A 17,327-nucleotide genomic window follows, 5' to 3' on the forward strand; every position below is an offset into this window, starting at 1 on the left:
CCATGTTCGATTGGGAATAAAGGAAGAATGCTGCATCGCAGCCTTTTCGGACCAAAACCAGTCGACTCAGCGTCCAAAAGACTACAACATATGGGCCAATAGCGGTCATCCGTGCTTTTATAAGAACGAAATGGCGCTTTTAGTGACATTTTGCATACAAATCCCCATCTAGTAGGGCGCAGTCACCCAGTTTCGGTGGAAGTGCGCGAGTTCGATTGGGAATAAAGGAGGAAGGGAGCGTCTCAGCTTCCTCGGACCAAGACCATTCGACTCAGCGCCTCGAAGACTACAACTGGTGAAAATTTGATTTTAGGGTATACTTCCCCATTAAAGGGGAAGTTAAGGCAAAAATTAAAATTTCACCAGTTGTACTCTTCGGGGTGCTGAGTCGAATGGTCTTGGTCCGAGAAAGCTGAGACGCTCCCTTCCTACTTGAATCCCAATCGAACTCGCGCACTTCCACCGAAACTGGGTGACTGCGCCCTACTAGATGGGGATTTGTATGCAAAATGTCACTAAAAGCGCCATTTCGTTCTTATAAAAGCACGGATGACCGCCATTGGCCCAAATGTTGTAGTCTTTTGGACGCTGAGTCGACTGGTTTTAGTCCGAAAAGGCTGCGATGCAGCGTTCCTCCTTTATTCCCAATCGAACATGGTTGAAGAAGCGGTCACGTGCTCCTGGGTGCCCAAATCACCTGGTCACCACGCCAGCAGGCGACAAATTTCACACCAAGGTTCAACTCGAGTTCAACTCGAGTGACAGGACTGCACCCAAAAAAGGTCAAACAGGCTAGTAAGTTGTACCCTGCAGGCACGGTGACCAGCTGACTGGTGTACGCAGGAGCACGTGACCACTTGTTCAACCATGTTCGATTGGGAATAAAGGAGGAACGCTACATCGCAGCCTTTTCGGACCAAAACCAGTCGACTCAGCGTCCAAAAGACTACAACATATGGGCAAATCGCGGTCATCCGTGCTTTTATAAGAACGAAATGGCGCTTTTAGTGACATTTTGCATACAAATCCCCATCTCGTAGGGCGCAGTCACCCAGTTTCGGTGGAAGTGCGCGAGTTCGATTGGGATTCAAGTAGGAAGGGAGCGTCTCAGCTTCCTCGGACCAAGACCATTCGACTCAGCACCCCAAAGACTACAACTGGTGAAATTTTGATTTTTGCCTTAACTTCCCCTTTAAGTAGCAAGGTTGAAAGTTTCAAGACAAATTCAAAAAATAATATAATAAGGCCAAACTAAAGAAGGTGTGTGGTTCGACTAAGGGTGCGTTCTTAAATCCTCTCGGAAAAGTTGGAGACTCTCCGAAAAGTTCGAGAGCTGTTCTTATATCCTCTCCGACTTTTAGGAGGCTCTCCAAAGCTCTCCAAGCTCTCCAAGCTTCAGAGGTGGTTGAAACTTGGAGATTCCCGCGGTTTGGGATCAGCGCATGCGAACTACGACTAAAAGCCACGTGTTCATCATGAGTGTACGCATTTCCCTTTTCGCATACGCACATACATTCATCACTCAAGATCGTGGCCCCTTTGACGCTTCATTTTGCTTGACATGTGCAAAATATCTCCGAATTCTTCGCGACCCGTTCTTGAGTAATCCCAGTTTCTTCGACTTCTCTTTTCTTCTTCTTCTAGAAGCTAGAGAATATAAGAACGCACCCTTACATGGACATTTTTTTTACGGGTGGGCGGGCGGATTTTTTTTTTTTAATATATTTTTTAGTACATGTAAATACACTGTACTGCCTTTAGACTAGGTGTTGGCGGATAATGCCGGCATTATATCGAGCATTATACACCACCCGGAGCATTACGAGCATTATGAAGCATTGCGAGGCCAAAAATGGCATTATACGACGTTCTACATGACTGCATAGTAGATCTACACACATCGTCATGTACAGATTTGTATCGGCTAGCCATTGGTCTTTGATTGGCAACATTTATTACTAATACTATGCGATGTATTACTACAAGCGATAGACCACCGTACACATCATGCATGGTACCAAACAGATCGTGGCACGCAGTGCATGCAGTACTGCCAGTACGGCAGTACCGTAAAGTACCGCCAGAGCGCCCCGTCTCGCGAGAGCGCCCCACCTTGATTTTACAGGCAGAGAAAGGAAAATCGTATGGCAGAGTGCAACGAAGTTTGTACGATGTGAGAATCTTAGTGTACTAAGGTCACGCTTGGCAGGGTTTTGTGTGGAGCTTGTGTTCGCTCCAAGGTACGGATTGACTGCAAAACGTGCAATATGTGTACAACTACAAGGTTCATGTCGTATGCCCTACAGACAGCAGACCACCTCCACAATACGACCACGAAAGGACGAGATGGTGGGGCGCTCTGGCGGTACTTTACGGTAGTGCTAGCTAGCTATGGTCCAGCACAGTGTGGAAACTCTCGCAGAAACTTCCGGTCCCGGAAGTCTATCTTCGGCCAGCAACTACTTTTTGAAGATCCAAGTAACCAATGGTAACAACGCCGAACCAACGAAACAAATGTGAGCCAGCATGGAACGGTGGAGGTGCGCACGTGCGCACACGCACACATTCAATTTCAAGATCTTTTACCGTCCGCAATGTTACAAAAAAATATTCTTCATCGAAGCAAGAGTCTATGTGTTTGTCGAAGAGTGACGCTGGACTTTCACCTGACATTGACTATTGTGTAAGACCAGCTAACTAGCAGCCAACGCTGATGGCTGACGCGCCGCGATGCCGTTCTTGGGATTGGGAGGAAGCTGGCCTTTCTCCAGATGAGCTTTTGGCGGAGTCCTCAGATGATAGTGACATCGTCGAGTTGGAAACTGCAGATCCTGCCGCGATAGCGAGGAAGCGGTCTTTTCAGAAAACAGATATGACCAAGTCTGAAAATGTTTCCAAAAGGACGCGAGTAGCTCATGGACAGATCACTGAAGTGGCCATCAGCGCCGAAACACGGGTGCGGGAGTTCCCAGATGAGCCACTCAAAAGCGACTGTGGCGAGTTAGTGTGCCTGGCATGCCATACAACATTGTCAGGGAAGAAGAGTATAATCATGTCCCATATTGCTACCGCGAGACACAAACAAGGAAAGTCCCGTTTGGAGAGGGAAACTCAGAGGCAGAAGCTGGTCAAGGAGTCCTTCTTGGCGTATCAGAAACGACTTGGGAAGGCTCTAGCTGGCACCGGTCTTACTGAGGCCGTTAGTTCAGCTGAGTCTCTGCGGCGGATCCAGAATGTGCGTATGACTGTATGTGTGTGTACCTAGCGTACATGTTTACCTGATGTTGTATTATGACGTGTTTATCATAGCATGAGTGCACTATTTAGCGTTTTTCTTAGCCCCGGGACAATACCGGAAGGTTCAGGTGTTTATATTCCATCCGGCGGAGCATTATCAGCATTATTTGGAGCATTATATGGCCTTTTGTGGAGCATTACTGAGAGCATTATATCCTATATTACCGAGCATTATCCGCCAACACCTACTTTAGACACCCAGTACATCGGCATTATTACGCAGTGTTATGCCATACATGTTGTATAAAGGGATCACTGGCTAATACTTTGAAACATTGTGTAGCTCTGGAACGAGAAGAGAATAACTTCAAGCGGTGACTCTGACTGTCCAAATCATCAAGCAAATGAAGAACGATGCGAGTTGAAAGTAAGTTCGGGAACTACTTCGAAGTACAAATTGTACAATGTACCGGTACATGTATTGCTAGTTTGGTGTCGGCGTGCACGAATACATGGGCTTTTTCCATCGACGCTTCCTGTGCTTGCACACATGGAGCAGCAACTTACCGGTACAGGTGAAATATCGTTCCCAATACACGAGGAAAGTGCAATCTCGTCTGTCCTTCATCCCAAAACAGAAGGCCGTCCTTAATCTGGAACGAGGCAATCACTCTCAACCGGACGGTCACTTCAAAATAAGTCTCGCCAGTCTGCCGGTGGTCGTATCGAGTAGACTCTACTATCAGCACAAGGCAGCAGTCGTACCACTCACTGCACTGCACTGCAGTACAACTACAAGTCAAGTCCAAAAGGAGCCGCCTGCGTCCGCAGACTCACGCTGCACAGCACGTAGACGTGGACGTGTTCAGTCCACGTACGTCAGTCACACGACAGCCCGCCGAAAAAAAGTTACGGTCGGGCTGAAAAATGTACGGTCGGTCGGGTGAGTCGAACCACAGACCTTTTTCAGTGTGGCCTAACATAGAAAATTAGAATTCAAACCATACCTGTGGCCCAAGCCAACACAGACTGAGCGTTCACGCGAAGAGAACGTAGATCTACGTCAGCTGAGGTTTCCTTAGGATCAGGAGGTGATTCTTGACCCGGATCTGGATCGCGATCAGCAGCACTCTCTGCCTCCATCACGATCATCAAATGCAACTAATGGACCGTATGCGTGTTAAAACAAAATGGCGTCACGATTTATTGAAAGTGGTATAGTTGGTGGTACGAGTGTTCAAAACCATTTGAACTTCATACTGTTCGTCTTCTTTTTGACATGCTCTCTTTCCATCGTCCTTAGCTTTTGTTTGTTGAGGGCTGTTTTGGCTTTCTCCTATACCTCTGGGGGATGCCAAGTGATGGTTTTGAGAGGCTGGTGATGGCTGTGAGCGAGAGTTTGCCGATCGGCGTCGTCCTCGCTATAGCGATGATAATACTAGTTACTGCGAACCTGGCAGATATCACAACACGTCGGAGCGTCCAGGAGCAAAAGAATTTTGAGTTTTCACTGGAATCTAGTTCCTCCAGCATCGTGTAGCCCACCGTCGGTGAATGGCGGTCCAGAAAGGTTAAACCTGGTCTTCTGCAGCATCTCGCAGTCCTGCGAGGCACACTGAATACGCCTGTCATGTATTCTACAAATAAAAACACGAAGTAGTGGACTTTACAGTGATGAGTCTATCCTGTATGCTGCAAAAGACGCAGGAAATGTGACTGGTGTCCGTACACTGGACGCCAATATCATCCCAGTCTTCTCCTGCAGGATCTGTTTGACATTGACATACCGGTATGCAGTGGGTCGACATTGGCCTGGTTTGGCAGCTATCTGCCTGGGTGGATGTAGCAGGTTTGCATTGGCGCGTCGTCCAGTCCGACATTTTCTTGTAACTGTGGAGTACCGGCAGGGTTTGAGAGGTTGCTCGTGCTGTGAACACATCTCTACTGCCTGTCTCGTCCTGGAAGTGCCGTCTCGCCGCTTCCTTGCTCTACAGTCACGCCGTTATATCGCTTTGTTTCGTGGTGCAGCTCAAAACCTGCCCAAACAACTGTGAGCTCGCAACATGGTATGGACAAATTGCACCACTCATGCTGGTTAACTAAAACCGGGATAGTCGAGTAAGCGAGTTCACTCCCTGGGCCATGGCAAGATCTGTTCAGCGCGGGCTATTCCAACCTCCAAGTGCATAGTCACCGATCGATCCATGCGATGGTGGTTGACCTACAAAGAGCCAAGGTCTACGAGTACTACTATTGGATGCTGTCTACATGCAGTCAACAAAATCAAAGTACCTCAGTATGCCCCAGAATAGGGCATGTGCATCTATAGCATGACACAACAGGGGTTCTGGCGGCACCTGTCAAACAAGCAGTAGCGACTAGTGCCAGCTACCTATTGGAGGCTAGCCGCTACAGTCTGTCACTGGAGATAATTATTATGTTCACTGTTTAGACTGAGCACAATCAATGATGCCCAGTCAGTCTGCCCAATGTGTGTTCTGTTCCACCTAATTATAACGTCCCATCGAATCAATCCTACTACACGCACATGTCGTCACTCTAGCACGACTTGTGTTATTATTGTTTATTTTGATTCGCACGATAAATAGAGCACAATAAACGTTAAATTGACCGAAGGTTAAATGCGACTGCAGATAGAGGAACACATCGAGGTACAGGTACCGGCATCAATACAGTATCAGAGAGAAACAAACAAAAATGAGAGGTACGCAGATAAAACTCTCGTAAGCCCAAGGGGAAGTGGTTGATGAGGGATGAATGCACTCTCCACGCTCATCTACACTGTTCGTGGAAATGCACACATACATACAATAATATACAACATAGCAATAGCATGCACAGAACCGAACAATTTCATGTTCACACATGCAAGCACAGACCTGAACATTAGTACCAAAAGCCGATACAGACAATATCCCATACACACAAACGCACACACACACACACACACACACACACACAATGTCCCATGTATGCGCCCGTGGCGAGAAAAGCACGCAAATCTACAAATGCACTAGATGTGAACCCACAGATTTTCTCTTATAGCAACGATAGCGGATCTGATTCTGAATGAAACACACACACAATACAATCATTGAATGCCCATCCGCAGATGATGGCAGGTCCTGAAAGAACAGGCAGTGTTCCAGTGATGGGGAACAGAACTTCGAGTGGCGAGTGAGGTATACACACACACACACGCACGTGCGTGCGCGGGCACACACTAAAGTATTCAGAAATAGAATCGACATCGTAGTATTCATTGGTTGGGGAATGGAAAGGAAAATAAAACATTGCTGTAGGTTATTGTTGTAAGGACACTGGGAGCACAACAGAAAGGTAAGCAACTTGCTTTGAAGCAAAGAAAGTTATTATTCCACGGATCTCAGGAGGAAGGAACGTTCCAGAATGCTGCACTGGCAACAGGCGGCCTGCATGTGCGCGGCCCCTGCAGTCGGTCCAGCTGCCGGCCTTGCAGTGCTGAAAAGAATGTGCAGTACAGCATGTCACATAGTATCGCAGCCTGGACAAATAGGCGCTGGGAAGTCCTAGTTATGTGCTCACCTACACCACGATGCACCAATCTTCTGAGCTACTTTGGCAACAACTTTGTCCACTTGAGACTCCCTTGGGCTGAGCCAGTTGTTGAGGGCTGCACCAAGGTGGACGGCAATGACCGCTGATGGCAAGGCAATCCATGACACACAGTCACTAGGGCATCGTCAACATGGCGCTGAGGCTGAATCGATAAAATCAACCTTTAGGCTGCCGCGGGGTTGACAACGAGGCCGCTGTCTCGAAGCTAGTCAGTCAGCCTGGTCACCGCCATTGACGAACCAGTCGCCACCGCCAGCAGTGGCGGTAGGTTGTGACAAGTGTGGTGCAATATTGTCAGCAAATTCAGTACTCAGGATAAGATGAGTGACAAAGGGAACGTTGTGTTTGATAATATTGAAGTGAACAGGGATGATCACAAACCCTGCGCGTACTCCACCGTGAGTTACAAGAAAATTCCGGACTGGACAACGAGCAAACTCCAACCTGCTACATCCAACCAGGCAGATACTATTACGATAGCTGCCAAACCAGGTCAATGCCGACCTACTGCATAATGTCAATGTCAAACAGATCCTGCAGGAGAAGACTGGGGTGTCGGCGTCCAGTCACTGAGTGTACAGACACCAGTCACATTTCCTGAGTCTTTTGCAGCATACAGGATAGACTCATCACTGTAAAGTCCACTACTTCGTGATTTTTATTTGTAGAATACATGACAGGCGTATTCAGTGTGCCTCGCAGGACTGCGAGATGCTGCAGAAGACCAGTTTTAACCTTTCTGGACCGCCATTCACCGACGGTGGGCTACACGATGCTGGAGGAACTAGATTCCAGTGAAAACTCAAGATTCCTTTGCTCCTGGACGCTCCGACGTGTTGTGATATCTGCCAGGTGCGCAGTAACTAGTATTTTCATCGCTACAGCGAGGACGACGCCGATCGGCAAACTCTCGCTCACAGCCATCACCAGCCTCTCAAAACCATCACTTGGCATCCCCCAGAGGTATAGGAGAAAGCCAAAACAGCTCTCAACAAACAAAGGCTAAGGACGATGGAAAGAGAGCATGTCAAAAAGAAGACGAACAGTATGAAGTTCAAATGGTTTTGAACACTCGTACCACCAACTATACCACTTTCAATAAATCGTGACGCCATTTTGTTTTAACATGAATATCGCGGATTACTTGGAAAAGTAGTTCATTCTTCTTCTTCTTTTCGAGCTACGATTTCCCACGATCCTATCGATCCTGCACGAGTCCACATTTTTTATTTTATCGCTATCATAAGGCCACTCCGGCTTCATTTTCGACGCCGAGTTTTCGATGCCAAGACGAAGGTTGGTGAAAGAGAAGACCCCTCGAACAAGAACGAGTCTCCAGAAGCGATCGAGTCGAGCAGGAAGACGACTTTTGAATTTCGGCCGAGCGAGCGCTGATGACGTAATGAGGGATTAGCTTGCCAGTGGAAATGCATCTGCGCACATACATTTCACATACTTTTTGGCAAATTTTCAATCGAAGAGGAGGTTGTTTTCTATGTTCTCTCAACGTCGTGAGCGATCCCGTCTTCTATACCCTTCCAGGTACCCTTAAGGTCCTCCAGAGGAGAATTTATCTCCATCAAAGCGTTGTTGATCCGCTAAATTCGTCTCGAGACATATTCACCCAGTGCAGTGCTGACAAATGTAGAATGTTGAATCTGTGATAATTGTCGACGATGGACAGAAAGGTTGATAGCCGCTATCGCAGGGAAAGTGAAGCTGCTGGAAGTAACAACGGGGAGCTTGTTAGCATCACTTGATCAAAGCAGCTAGACGGAATCTGACTATTAGTCTCGCCCTCAGTTTAGTGAATTTTATGATCAGAAATTTTTCGATCAGGATCCCTTCTACAAGATGTGTAGTACAGGTGATTTCTGAACTTGACGATATGGAGACCGACCAGTAGACCTACCAACAACGTGTACCTGCAGGAAATTCACCCAAGGCTATTGCTAATGCTATCCTCTTCAGGGCTGTTGTTTTTTGAGTAAAAATATGTTCCCTTCTCTCAACATACTCCTGCATGGCAGCAAGAGGGTGCGCTATGGAATTCAACGCCACAATCTTCGCCCAGCTGTGGATGAAGCATGGTCAAGTCATGGCAGTACATATACTTGAACCAGATGAGAAATTGAAGTTCATTTATGATGCGAAGTTTGACAGCCCCAGTGACCGAGTCAAGCGTTGTCTTTTGCCGTGGCACAAATTGCTGAAGAATCCGAGATGGTCGTGGAATTATGCACATGGATACTACCAGAAATAATGGTGGCATGAACCATTGTGGAATGGGACAGCTCACGGAGAATACTGGAATAGCTCAAGTATCTCTAGGCGATTGTAAATCCTGTTCTGGCTGATAGCTTCGGCCTGCTGCGCCCGTCCATGTACAATGATGGGAACATGCATTTCTGTTTTCTACATATTTGCTATCTACTGTACTGTGGTATTACAGTTGCAGGTCCCTTATATAGAAATATGTTCAACCCCCCCCCCCCCCCCCATAAATATGAACTAACAATTTCGCTGTTGGACTCACCGGCGGCTAGAGAGCAAAGGATTAATTTATAGCAAAGAAAAGGACCAGGGAACTACAAGTTATGCCATAATGTCCACGAACAATTTCACTGTATTTGAAATAATTTTGTTTGATACCCTGAGAACTCTGAAACTTTGCAGCACTGTGGATTATATGTGGATACAACATTTATGGAAGGAACACATAGTTCAAATAATTATAGCACTGAATTGTTGAGATTGTGAGCACATTCCAATCAGTACTCTACATATTTATAAGCGGTGGCAATCGTTAGGAAAAAGGTCGTGAGTTGTCAGAGTGCTCTAGTATATGAGAGAATGTTTTGTTTGTCTAATCGACGGCTCGTTTGAAGCCAGAGTTGTTTGAACTTGTTTCAGTCGACTTGATTCTAGACAGTAGTCGAAGGAGTACTATGAAGTATACACCAGGCGTAGTCAGTAAGGTATCTCGTGAGAATTCTGTCGGTACACATCAGGTATCAGCTTGCAAAGATGGCTCCTCTCTGTTTCTTGAAAGCCTGTATAGTTGGACTGTGGCTCCAGCGATTCCCTTCTCAGAGCAGGTACCATACCCAATACGGTCAATGCATATTGGACAGACCTGTGTGCACAACAGAAATAGTGGAGAGAAATCTCTCAGCTCATGAACACATCAGTGAAGTTTAAACTGCCGTTGTTTGTGGCCATCAGTATAAACCTATCGACTATAAGAATAATGTGCAAAAAAACCTCTATAACTACAGCTGGGGACATGGAATTATAAAGCATCTAACTTAGGGAACTGCCAATTCTGGTCGGAGTTGCGTTCGAGGCCTGCAATTCATGATGGCTATCGTATGTTGCATTGACCAGAGATCATATAAAATGTCCATGCCACATTGAAACACGCACTACTTTCGAGTACTTTGGTATCCCCCACCAAATGGGCATTCGTTCCCGGGGTGGCAGGCGTCACCATTCGTTATGCCTGGATCAGATTTCATTGACCCCAACTGTCATGAAGAATCATTTTTACTTTGACTGGATTTCAGTACAAGTTGTAGAGCTGCAGAATAAATTTTGTTGTATTTGGGCAACCATTTCTCTACAAACGCTCTATTCGGAAAATATTTTTTTGAATACATGTCCAAATTCCACATCTACCCAAATCGGAATACTTGATCACGTATTCAGTCCTACACGGAATGTTTAGAAAACGCCAGGGAATAGGAATTTGCTAACGAGAACTCCAGGCCAGGGTACTAGCATACGAACAAAACAAGATAAAAACTCACCAGTATACTTGTAGTAATTCATGTCGGTGTAATATTCACGATAAGCAACGAGGCACCCTCCGATTTGGTCAAGCTGCTTTGAAGTCTGGTTGTTCAGGTGATACAAACGGGCTCCCCGTTGTTACTTCCAGCAGCTTCACTCTCCCTGCGACAGCGGCTATCAGCCTCTCTCTCCATCGTCGACAATTATCACAGATTCAACATTCTACATTTATCAGCACTGCACTGGGTGAATATGTCTCGAGACGAATTTAGCGGATCAACAACGCTTTGATGGAGATAAATTCTTCTCTGGAGGACCTTCAGGGTACCTGGAAGGGTATAGAAGACGGGATCGCTCACGGCGTTGGGAGAACATAGCAAACAACCTCTTCTTCGATTGAAAATTGGCCAAAAAGTGTGTGAAATGTATGTGCGCAGATGCATTTCCACTGGCAAGCTAATCCCTCATTACGTCATCAGCGCTCCCTCGGCCGAAATTCAAAAGTCGTCTTCCTGCTCGACTCGATCGCTTCTGGAGACTCGTTCTTGTTCGAGGGGTCTTCTCTTTCACCTACCTTCGTCTTGGCATCGAAAACTCGGCGTCGAAAATGAAGCCGGAGTGCCCCTTTAAGGGCCGCGATCAGGTAAAACATGTCTTTGGTGTTTCGTAAAAAAGTTGGGAAATGACGAAATGAAAAAAATGTTTTTTTGGAGCGCGTTCACTCTGCACTTCATTCAAATGATTCATGATGTGGCGATCATCTTCTCAATTTTTTGTTCAAACACTTGTTTGGCGTTCTACTTCAAGTAGCTGGCGAGCAAAGACTGACAATGTCCGCATCTAGTGATACTAGAGTAGCTCGCACGGCCAGACGATCGCTGTGCATGGCCCAGGTTTGTTCAGGTGTCTGCAAGTCCGTGGCGGCGGGTCTGCAGAGCGACGCTGACAATTTGTTGGGATCTCATTGATGTTGATGTCGACAGCGAAGCTGATTCGTGCCTGTCGTCTCCAGTAGCGAAGAGGCACAAGTTGTGGGCTAGTACATAATCATTTAGGCGGCGAACCGGCTCCCTTACGACGTTACTTGCGTTCAGCTCTCATGAGGCGTCTGACGCAGTCTCAGAAACGCAGGCGACGATCGAAAGTGTCACTGCCAGAATCGAAAGAGTATGCAAGTGCAACGCCGCCCAGCGCATCGTGTTGCTTTCCAGGAAGAACTTGGGCCATGCCTTTGAACTGATGTCGTTGACATGCTCAAGTCGGTGTCAACATCTTTAGTTCCGTTGTATTGTGCTCCGCCACAAAAGCCACTAAGTAATAGTTTGTCTCTTTGTGTCAGACTGTGCGAAAACTGTCATTTTCTATTTCAAAGTACATATTTTGAAAGCGGTGTTTGGGGCACTTGTAGACTATTTTTCTGCCCTGTATCACCTTCAAGAGGTCAAGTAAGGTCCCAAGAACTGTTTTCTGGAGGAAAACAAAATTTGAAAATTTTCACCCTAAGACATGTTTTAGCTGGCTGTGGCCCATAATATTGGGCATCAATGCCCGTTTGGTTTGCGATGTAAAAATTAATAAAACTTCAAAAAAGTCCGTTCCCCAAGGAGTGCACTCCCAAAGTCCCATGGCATAAGTACGCGGAGTAGTTGGTTTATAACTCAGGGCACGCACCGGGGACATCTGAGGGAAAAGTGGGAGAAAGTGCCGCGAGTCAATCATAGTCGACCCGGAAGGCCTCGTGTCGCCTCCCGGGTCTATACGACTCCCTGGGTCTATGCGACTCCCTGGCAAAAACCGTTATGCCAGCATCTATACCACATAAAATCTGTGATCACTTTGTGCATATCATTTTCCAAATTGGGCGTCTGTTAATTATCCAATCCTTAAGAAACTATATGAGAGTAATTGTGGAGCGATCCTGAGCAATATTCCGAAAACTATTCTCAAAAAGTTCCAGCCAAATTTGAAATATTTCAAAAACCCTACGCGTCTATAGTTTTGAAATGCACTGTTATTTAAGGGCGCGCTCACACTGCGACCAAAACCAGCGTCCATGCGCCATGCGGCCAAGTTGCATGGCAACGGCATGAACTTATTATTATTATTATTATTAATTCAACATCTCCTGGCTCGTCAGAAGACTGCCAATATATTATGAGAAGTCGGGTGGTAGCCAACCACGGCGAACTGAATAATAAGGAGAGAAACAAAGAGAGTACTGCAAGGGGAGGCATGACGAAAATGGTGAGATTATTTAGGACGAAGAAGCTGAAGCTTGAACTCCTTAATGTCTGTGCATGCTTTAAGGCTAGTTGGCAGGGAAGACCAGAGAGTGTACGCAGAGAAGATAGGAGATTTCAGAAACAGGGAGGTATTGGCACGGGGTAATGAGAAGGAATGACGTGTTGATCTGGTGGACACAAACCAGTTATACTTAGCAAAGTGTTTGGGAGCCAGGTCTAACAAGATCATGTGTACAAGGATGCAAAGATGTTGCTGGTGTCGCTCTAAGAGGGGAGATACTGAAGCTAAACTGTAGAGACGTTGGGAGGAGAATGTTTGATTTTTGCGAAACAGGATTTTTAGAAGCAGACGCTGGTGTATTTCCAGAGTTTGAACAAGGGCCTGAGACAGACCGCACCACGCTGTGTCACAGTAATCAAATATAGGTAGAATATACGACGTAAAGAACAATTTTCGGCAATGGTCATTTAAATGGTGGCAGTGAGGTTGCAACATGCCAAGGGAGGAGCTAGCTCGCTTGCATACTGACTGGACCTGTGGGGACCAGGACATATGGCTGTCGAATATAACACCAAGGTGTTTGTGTTCATGAACAATTTTAACGTTAGCATTGGCTCCTGGAAAGTGCAACGGCTGAGTGGGCGGCGATGGGCTGATGAACATTGCTTCGGTCTTCGCGATGTTGGGCCTCAGCTTCCAAGCTTCCATCCATGCTATGGTGGAGTTAATGCCGGTCTGCATGGAGGTAACGAGGTTGGACGGCGAGCTGTCAGAGCACAACAGTGCAGTGTCATCAGCAAAAAGGCTGACGTCTGGAACTAGAGAGGGCAGATCGTTCACATAAGTTAGGAAAAGGAGTGGACCCAGTATGGACCCCTGTGGAACACCAGACACTACAGGTAAAGGATCGGACAAGGAAGCAGCGACACGGACAGTTTGATGACGGGACGACAAATATGACGACAGCCACTGCAGAGCTGTACCACGTACTAGGAAAATGTGCTCAAGCTTTGCAGGTAGGCCTCGATGCCAGACTGTATCAAACGCTTTTGACAGATCAAAAAAGACAAGACCTACATGCTTCTTCAGGTTACGATGTCCGTAAATATCCTGGATTAAGCGTGTCAATTGCAAATTAGTTGAGTCGCCACGACAGAAGCCGGATTGTGCAGAGGAGAGGGCAGGGGTGACATGGTGGTAGAGAGATTCATAGAAGATGCGTTCACAGACCTTGGATATAGTTGGTAGGAGGGAGATGGGCCTGTAATTAACAGCTTGGGAGCGTTGTCCTTTCTTAAAGATCGGGACAACAATAGCAGATTTCCACGCAGATGGGAAGACTCCTGCACGATATGACAAGTTGAAGAGCAAGCACAGGGGATACGACAAGGAAGGCACCAGCAGTTTAAGGACTTCATTTGGAATACCGTCTTTTCCAGGAGACTTGCAGCTCTTAAGACGTTTCAGTTGTTTGCGGACCACACCAGTTGTTGTAAAGACCTCCAGAAGTGGAGCGCGCAGCTCTGGAGCTGGGTGCAGGGGCGGGATAACCCAGTTCGGATCGTCGGGAAGGCCGGGAGAGACAAACTGTTTGTTCAGAGTGTCCGCAATGGACTTTGCCTCAGACTGACGGTTGCCATCAGGATCAATCAAGCACGGAATTGGGGCGCGAGAGACACTGGGACGCTGGGTGCGAATGAACTGATAGAGAGAAGGACGATTGGGTGATGAGATTGTTGCAGAGAGGGAGCTGATGTAAGAGCGGTAGGTTTTACGGGATAGGTATTTGACAAAGTTGCGTTGAACTCGGTAGGCCTCCATATTGACAGGTGTTGGAAATTTTCGGCTGACACTGAAGAGGTCTCGTTTACGTTTCACCGCAGATACGAGGACAGTCGACACCCAGGGTGGATTGGATGTCACAGACGATGTGCGTGTGTTTGACCGACAAGAATGGGTGGAAAAATCAGCGAGGTGGTGCTGGAAGGTTTGTTCCAGGACGATTGAAAATCGATCGACTGCGTCGTCAACAGTTGGGGAATTGCCTGGGCGTAGAAATGACCAGTCACAATGAGAGAGATCGGAATTAAGAGAGTCCCAGCAGTGAGAGGGGACATGACGATAGCGGTAAGGGAAATGTTTGCGTGGTGCTTGCTGCAAATGTTGGCCAGGCGATGGTGAGAGCTCGAACCGACATGACACGGTCAGATGATCCGAGGATCCAAGAGCGCAAGTCGTGTTAATATCCGTTGCAAGCTGGGGGTTGTTGACGAAGAGAAGGTCTAAGCACGACTGGGTCCCTTGACCAAAACGTCGCGGCCACGTTTCAAATCGTGACCGCGACCTCCGAGGTATATTATGGCACCGCAGGCCGCGCACCTGAGGGCCTTTCTGGAAGCCTTACTCGATCGGATAGAGCGAAACTGAGCACCCTGGGATGCGAGCAGTTTTTAGTACTCCCGGGTCCAAAATCTCACCACCAGGCCGGGCTGATCAAAACGTCTGCCGGGTCTGCAGCCTACAAACGTGGATCTGCCGACACTGTACTGTCGACGACATGTCCGGCAAGGCACCTCCGGTCCTTGCGTGAAAGCCAGGAACGCTTTTTTTTAGAAAGGAAGCTTCTTCTCCAAAATTTAAAAAAAAATTGAAAATTATTCCTTCTGAAAATATCATCGCGCTCTTGACCTCGAAGCTGACTGCTGAATGCGATTAAGATTAAGTCCTACTTGTATGTCTGGGCACACAACACATCTGAGATGCACCCACTGACGTTATCGTACTGAAGAATGCAGCAAGGGTTCCTCGGATTCTCTTGATTTCGGAACAAAGTTCCTTCGCTTTCACCCTCTCCGTCTCTTCCCCATGCCCTCCATGCCTGCACAATGAAGCTTCATTTCAAATGTTGTTTTTATACTTTGGCAGTGCCTCTGCCACACTTTCATATAGAGTGAGGTCCTGTAAATAGGATCCAACATTGTTGGTGGTGTGTGTGTGGGGGGGGGGGGGGAGGTATGTTTGCAGCCGGGATGTAGGAATGACACCTCTGCGCAGCAGGTGGCAATAGTCAGAACTGGTCACTCTACAAATCCCATACCTGCCAACCTTTGCAAACCTGAGATAGAATGACATACCTAGGCATGAAAATGTATACAAATGTAGCTCGCGGTGAGGCATGGAACTAATGCACTTTTGGGTGCCTATTGCCGCTCTCGATGTCGGGACGGTCCCTGCCAAATCGGGATGGTTGTCAGGTTTGAAATCCCAACCAAGAAAACCATTAAATTAAAAGATAAACTCGGCTGGAACGCCGCTTTTCTGGGAATAGAAAATTTGGTCGTTAAACATAATATTCTCGTTAACCTAGGAATTTTGGACAATCGTTAAATTTGCGACTTGTTATAATAACATGTCTTACAGTATTCGATGCTCTCTAGCAGGACATTCATCTGCCTCATTTTCTCTGTGCTGCATTGATGAACGAAACAGCATGTTGTCCTCAGATTGAGTATTGTGTATGACAGACGTGTATGTAGTGGTAAAGCTCAAATACATGTACAACATAACAATCAATAACAATCCCCGTGTTCTACAACAGCACAAAACCCAGCACCGCAATTCTTAATTTTGGGCTGTGGTGTTCTTAGTATTTCAGGCTGGATGTTCTAGGCTTCCACGCTCTTGGGCGCACGACTTTACTGTGCCGAAGAATATTTTCAGCCAATGAACCCAGTGCTTGGTGGCAGATGAGTGTCATGGAACAGCATTTTGCATGTGGCTTTCACTACATGCACATGTACAACGTTCAATTGATTCGGAAAAATAGACGAGGACTTTTGCAGTTATGAGCAAGGTCCCCACGAATGGTCATGTCACTTCACAGAATACATGAACTGATAGAGTAGACCTCGGTCCCCTCAGAGAACGCTTGGGGAAGTCGGTTTCAACTGAGGACATGTCCAAAACCATGCTAAGTACTTGAGCTGCTCATGAACCCCACAATTATCAGGCCCGCTGGAACCGGTCTGGTTGGTCAGGTTATCACCGGACCAACTTGTTGACCATCAACAAATGTTTCCTGCTATGGAGGACGTGTGTACCCGCCATATCACACACAAAGTATAAAAGGCCATGAAACTACCGGACCAATCAAAAACTGCTTCCGGCGGTACTGATTACATTACAGGTTTAAAAACCGGCTCCATTTTTGTCATACATCAAGCCAACTCTGTCATTGCTATGCTACTCAAAACGAGTAGTGATATTTATTCACAAATGAATCACAATGCTATCAGAGAAATTCGATATTCTCCAATTTTAGGGGCACTGCAGTCCTATGCAAAAATTAATGCTGCTTGGTCATTGTTATGAAGCAGTCACCTCAGTACAGCAATTAAACAGGCTGATTATGTGAACGAGATTCACGGCAAATCTTC

At 46.8% G+C, this 17,327-nt stretch overlaps 1 long non-coding RNA gene across 1 annotated transcript; it reads right to left on the reverse strand.

The window, feature by feature from the left end:
* Positions 1-9,398: 9,398 nt before the first annotated feature.
* On the reverse strand, positions 9,399-11,248 carry LOC135812775 (uncharacterized). The gene is made up of 2 exons (XR_010552963.1): positions 10,665-11,248; positions 9,399-9,991 (listed from the first exon to the last, which is right to left on the reverse strand). It is a non-coding gene; the product is annotated as an uncharacterized LOC135812775 (long non-coding RNA).
* Between the last annotated feature and the right edge of the window lie 6,079 nt (positions 11,249-17,327).

The sequence above is a fragment of the Sycon ciliatum genome, chromosome 3, assembly GCF_964019385.1.
Source record: "Sycon ciliatum chromosome 3, ocSycCili1.1, whole genome shotgun sequence".
Classification (NCBI taxonomy): Eukaryota; Metazoa; Porifera; class Calcarea; order Leucosolenida; family Sycettidae; genus Sycon; species Sycon ciliatum.